Below are 6,000 nucleotides of genomic sequence, written 5' to 3' on the forward strand. Positions count from 1 at the left end.
GGCATTTTATGATTTAAAGCCACAGAGCAGCATCAGAATATTGGTGATAAAGACATGAATTCTGGCAGCAATGAATAGTTTGATTTCATTAAAAAAATTGCCGAGTATCTTAATTTATGTATTTAATAACTTTGTCATTTGTACTTCTCATATACTTAGCATGCCTATTTTTATTGTTTATTCATTTGTGTGTATATTCTTATTACCAATCTTTTGTTGTGTTGTTGTTCAGTCATTTCAGTTGTTTCAGACTCTTCATGACCCTAGTTGGGGTTTTCTTAGCAAAGATACTAAAGTGGTTTGCCATTTCCTTTTCCAGCTCATTTTTACAGATGAGGAACTGAGGTAAACAGGGTTAAAGGACTTGCCCAGGGTCACACAGCTCTAGGAAGTGTTGGGGGCCAGATTTTAATTCACAAAGATGAGTATTCCTGACTCCAAGCCTGGCACTCTATCCACTGTGCCACCTACCTGCCCTTTTACCACCCCCACTAAGCTCTGCAGGCAAATAAAGTTACAAATCCATTTTTTTGCCTAGGGCAATGACTGCACACAGTAAGTCCTCAGTATGACTTGTTGAATGAATGTACTGTGATCCTTCATATGTGTAAGTCTTAGTTATACGATAAGAGTCCAAGGTCATTGAAGGAAGGGATAATCAATCAGTCAACAAGGATTTATTAAGTGCTCCCAGTGTGCCAGGCTCTGTCCTAAGCACTGATGACACAAAGAAAAAGCCAGGACAGTCCCTGCCCTCAAGGAGCTTACATGCTAATAATGTCATATACTTCTTGTGTCTTCCACAGTGCCTAGCAGGGTGTTGTGCACATACAAAGTGCTTCATAAATACTTGCTGACTATCTTATTTCTAGAGAGTGAAGAAATGAATATTGAACTCTTGTCTTGGGGCATATCACCCTGAACAATACATAAGACATCTTGTCAAGAGCTTGTCAACTCTGCTGTCTCTATGTGTCCTCCAGTGCCTGGCACCACTCCTTGCATGTAATGGGTGTTTCATAGATGTTCGTTGAGAGAATGCCAGGGAATGTATTTTTGGATTAAAAAAAAAGGGTTTGCTGGAGACACAGCACTAACAGAAATATGACAACTCCAGGAAGGACAGAGCTGTTGCTTCTGTTCAATTACTAAGCTTATCTCCTTGAGGCATTTGGGAGTAGTTGATGAGCCAGTGAGTCAAGAGGCCAAAGAACAGCCAACTAACAATTCTTCCAGTTAGAAGGAAAACCAGCACCATATTTGTGTGATAACTAAATCGTCTAAGTGGCCCACACAGGAACCATTGGAGAAGGATTCCTTTCCTATGGGTTCCTGGAATAATTGTTCTCTTAGGAGTGTGATCTCAAACTCTGCAGGGTTAGAACTCCATGGAGCAGCAGCAAATGATCCAACATTCCATTCAGATTATCCTGCTGGGAAGGGGGTTGAACTTTGTCCTTTATTGAGCCTGCCAGGTCAGAACTCCACAGTTCTGTTAACTTTCTCATTGCCTTAATACTTATATTCCATCCCAAAGAGTAGAACCCATTCTCTTTCAAAGAAGATATAATGTATTAGGTTCCAGAAAGTTTGCCTTACTATCTCCAGAACACTATTTGCATGCTCTTTGTATTATCTGTTTTCTCTAGTCTTATTCAGGGATACAGTTCCTTTCTTTCTTTCTTTCTTTCTTTCTTTCTTTCTTTCTTTCTTTCTTTCTTTCTTTCTTTCTTTCTTTCTTTCTTTCTTTCTTTCTTTCTTTCTTTCTTTCTTTCTTTCTTTCTTTCTCTCTCTTTCTCTCTTTTCCTTCCTTCCTTTTCTTTCCTTCTCTTTCTATCTTTCTTTCTTTCTTCTTTTCTCTCTCTTTCTTTCTCCTCTCTCTTCTTTCTCTTTTTTTGACATAAAAAAGTAATGACTATTTTATTTTAAAAAGTCATTTTTCAGCATACTCTTTTCCCTCTGTTATCGAACCCTCCTTTGTAACAAAGAAAAAGTTATATATAATCAGCTAAAAAAAAAAAGCAAGCGAGCCTGACAATGCCGATGTGTGCAGCATTCCATATCCATAGACTTCCACCTCCCTATCTTCAGGAGAGATAAGTGTTACAACTTCTGTTTTCTGGATCCAAAATTGTTCATTATAATTAATCAGAGTTCAGCTGCCTCTAATGTTTTTTTGGTTTGCTTTATTGTAATTTTTAGACATGACACATATGATATATATTTATATAAATACATATATGTAGTCAGCCCATGAAGATTGCAGAGTACCCTGAGAGACTGAGGTATTCCTCCTCTACTGCCATCAACTTGAACCCTCAACAACTGTGTTGAGGGACCCACAATTAGCACTCTATTTCCATTTAATTACATAATGTCTAGTAGCTTTGACTAAAGGATATTTACTTCAAAGATATAGCAAGAACAAACACACAAATATGTTCCATTTATACCTTCAGGTCATGCTTTCCTGTATACCACCTCATGCTCAGGGTGGGGCAGGGCAGGCTCATGACATAATTCAGTTCCTATAGAGCATTGGTTTCATCAAATTCACGTCCATATTTGGCATAACTGTTGGATGAGTCTTTGTATCACCTTCAGCTGGGTTGGGGTCCTGAAGGTTATTCTTATAGGTCACTCTTTGTTCATTGAGGCATCAATATAATACTGACTCTAAAACCCAGTCTCTGGAATGTGGCAATGCCTTGACACATTTTAGACCTTTTGAAATTCACAAAACTGGAAACTTAGCTGCCTTCACCTAGAACAGAAAAGAACAAGTGCAGAGGCTAAGACCCAGGCCCATTCACCTGGCCATATGACCTCAGCGGAGGAGACACCCCCAAGGCCTCTCCCATGATCTCCCACCAGTTGCTGTTGACAAGAGTGACCAAGCTCCCCTAAGAGTAAAGGAGACAAAAGATGCTGTGGCAGATGCTTCCTGGCCTATTTGAATGGCTCCCCAGACAATCAAAGAGCATCTTCCTCAATGTGTTGTTAACATACCAGAACTAGCTAAAATTGTAGAATGTCTACATATGCTCCACAGTTTCAATAATAATAATAATGATAATAACAGCTAGCATTTATAAAGTACTTTAAGGGTTGTGAAATATTTTACAAATATGATCTCCTCGCAACAACTCTGAAAGGTAGGAACTTTTATCGTTCCCACTTTACAAAAGAATACTGAACTTGAGAAAGAAGACCTGAATTCTTCTTGTTCTAGTTCTGCTTTAGCCACTTACTTGGTGTGTGACAACGATCCCTGGCCTTTTTTGTTTCTCTTTCCTCATCTCTCAGATGGGCTTACGAAATATTTATACTTTCTAATCCAAAAAGTTGAGATGATGAACAAATATAACAATAAATGGGAAGTATTTTGTAAGTTACAAAGTGATAGAACCATGTAAGCTATTATTATCCCAATATTGCTATTATTATATTCTCATCATCATTTTTATCCCTACTTTACAGACAAGGGCTAAGGCAAAGGAGAAACTAGGTAACTTTTCCAGGGCTAATAAATGCATGCAGCTTTCTGGGGCTGCCTCCAGTCAAATAGAATCTGTCTGGGGCCATCTACATGGACATTAGCAAGGAAGAGAAGCCTTAGAAGCATGGAGCTAGTCAAGTGGTTGTTGGATTCATTCTGTTCTCCTCTTTGACCCACTTCCATTTTGCTAAGCAGCACTGCTGATGATGCCTCTTTGATGTTCTTCCCATTTGAACTCCATCTGAATCACATGTTAGGAGCAGGAAATGCAAGCAAGTATACTCCTCCCTCTCAGAGCCTGCTTTCCATACTCTGCTCTCCCTCTTGCACACATACATTGGAGGTATTTCTGAGGCCAAACTTTCTGGTCATTTTAGCTAAGTGGAGGAATGAGTCTGATCCTTTCCAGTATTTGGACTTGGAGGTGGTATTTTCTCCATACCATGAAATCTCTGAGTGTCAGGCAAAGGGTTTTCAGACAGAAGATATGACCATAGTCACTGGCATTTATTTCTATAATCTTAGAAGTTTAAATCTCATCTAAATTTACCCCAAAGCCCAGAGAAGTGAATAGATTTGCTTATGGTCACAGAGCTAGTGAATATCAAGGCCAGAATTAGAAACTGGATCTGACTAGTATTTCAATGTTCCTTCTCCCAGACCATGCTATCTAGAGACTTGCCAATCTGACTTTGGGGAGGGAATATCTCTAGAAAAAATAACTAAATTGAATCCCAAATTCAGGTGGACCTGCCAGTCCCTTGTTACTACTCTGTAATACTGGGAGCAGGAAAGGTCCTATCATTTTGGCATGAAAGAGAGAGAATCAGTGAGAAAAACAGGAGTCAGAGAAGAACCCAACTTGAGTGTGTTTCTGAAGGATATTGTGGGCACACCTGGTATGTGACTGTCTTCTTTCAGGTCACCACACAGCAATTGCTTTTGCATCCTGCTTTCATTTATTATCCTCCCATGATCAACCAAGTGCAGCTGACCTGTGATGCTCCTGACATCATCTGTTATTTGATTATCATCTATAACTTTTTCATCTTTATAATGGAAACTATCATGTATATAAACCTATATAAACTCTACCCAAATCTATCCCCAGCTGTTACAAAATACATAGAAGAGAGAGAAGTTAGGCATGAGATCTGAAGTTATACAGGGTGTCCCAAAAGTTTTAGAACAGTTTAAATCTATTAAAATCACACTAAGAATTTTGGGACACACTATTTCTAGATCTGGCTCCCCTAAGGTTATATGTGTTTTCCTTGGTTTGCTTAAGAAATCCCCGGGATTTACCAAGAAAATATGTAATTTCCTCCTACTGTCATTCCCACCCTCATATGTCTCATTGCTGTTAGCTATTGGTTAGTTTTTTGTGCAATTCCCAGATAGCCAAAGGGTTCTCTGAATCATGGAGAAAGAAAGTCCCTTTAGAGTCATTTCATAAACTTATTGGCAGACCTTGTCTTGATGTTTTACAGTAAAGATGATGCTTCAATCCTATCAAGAAAAACTGTTCATTCAGTGACACTGATATAAACCCATTTCTTGGGTTGAGAATTAGTGCCATGAAGGACTAAGGTTCCATAAACTGTGGACAACAGGAGGTGGTGGTAGAAAGAACACTGTATCCAGAATTATAACAGCACAGGATCATAGACTGAGACCTCAGGGCTGGGCTGGTCTAACCCTCTCATGTTTTACAAGTTAGAAACAGATGTCTAGGGAAGTAAGTGATCTGACCATGGTCACAAATGGTATCCAGGGCATAAACCATTTGGTAAAGCTACACAGTTAACAATAGGTCATAATTTCACCAATTTGTAAAATGAAAGAGTTGCTCTAAATCATTCCCCTAAGGTTCTTTTGGCTCTAAAATTTAATGACTGGTTTTCTGAGCTGTATGAAGAATGTGATATTAGGCATCATGTTCTAGTCCTAAATGCTCTCACTTTTCTCATCTGCAAAATGAAGGAATAATATTTCATCCACATCAAAAGATTGTGAAGAAAGTACTTGGTAACCATAAACTGTTAGTGAAGTGCAATTCCTTCATGTAACTCCCCTTCTTATTCATTTTCACATTACCATGGGAACATCCAGCAGGAATGGTGAGGGGGTGCTACAGTCCCTGCAAAATCAGCTGAGGTATCCTTGAAATCAGCAAATATACATCATAAACATCAATCAAAAAATGATTAAAACAACATGGGTGATTATCCAAACAGAGCTGATTCACAAACCAAACACTCCAGAATGGAAAAGAAAAAGTCATTTATGTGGAGAGTTGAGCAGTAGAAAGAACATGAGTTTTGGATTCAGTCAACCTGGGCTCAAATCCCAGCATTGCTACCTATTATCTGTGTGACCTTGTACAATTCATTTCAGCTCCTCATGTCTCTGTTTTGTAATTTATAAAATGGAAGGTTTGTACTACAGGTTATTTTCAGCTCAAAATCCCATAATCCTATGATGGAAAAGGGATTGGAGCA

Source organism: Vombatus ursinus, unplaced genomic scaffold, assembly GCF_900497805.2.
Source record: "Vombatus ursinus unplaced genomic scaffold, bare-nosed wombat genome assembly UNPS02014818.1, whole genome shotgun sequence".
NCBI lineage: Eukaryota > Metazoa > Chordata > Mammalia > Diprotodontia > Vombatidae > Vombatus > Vombatus ursinus.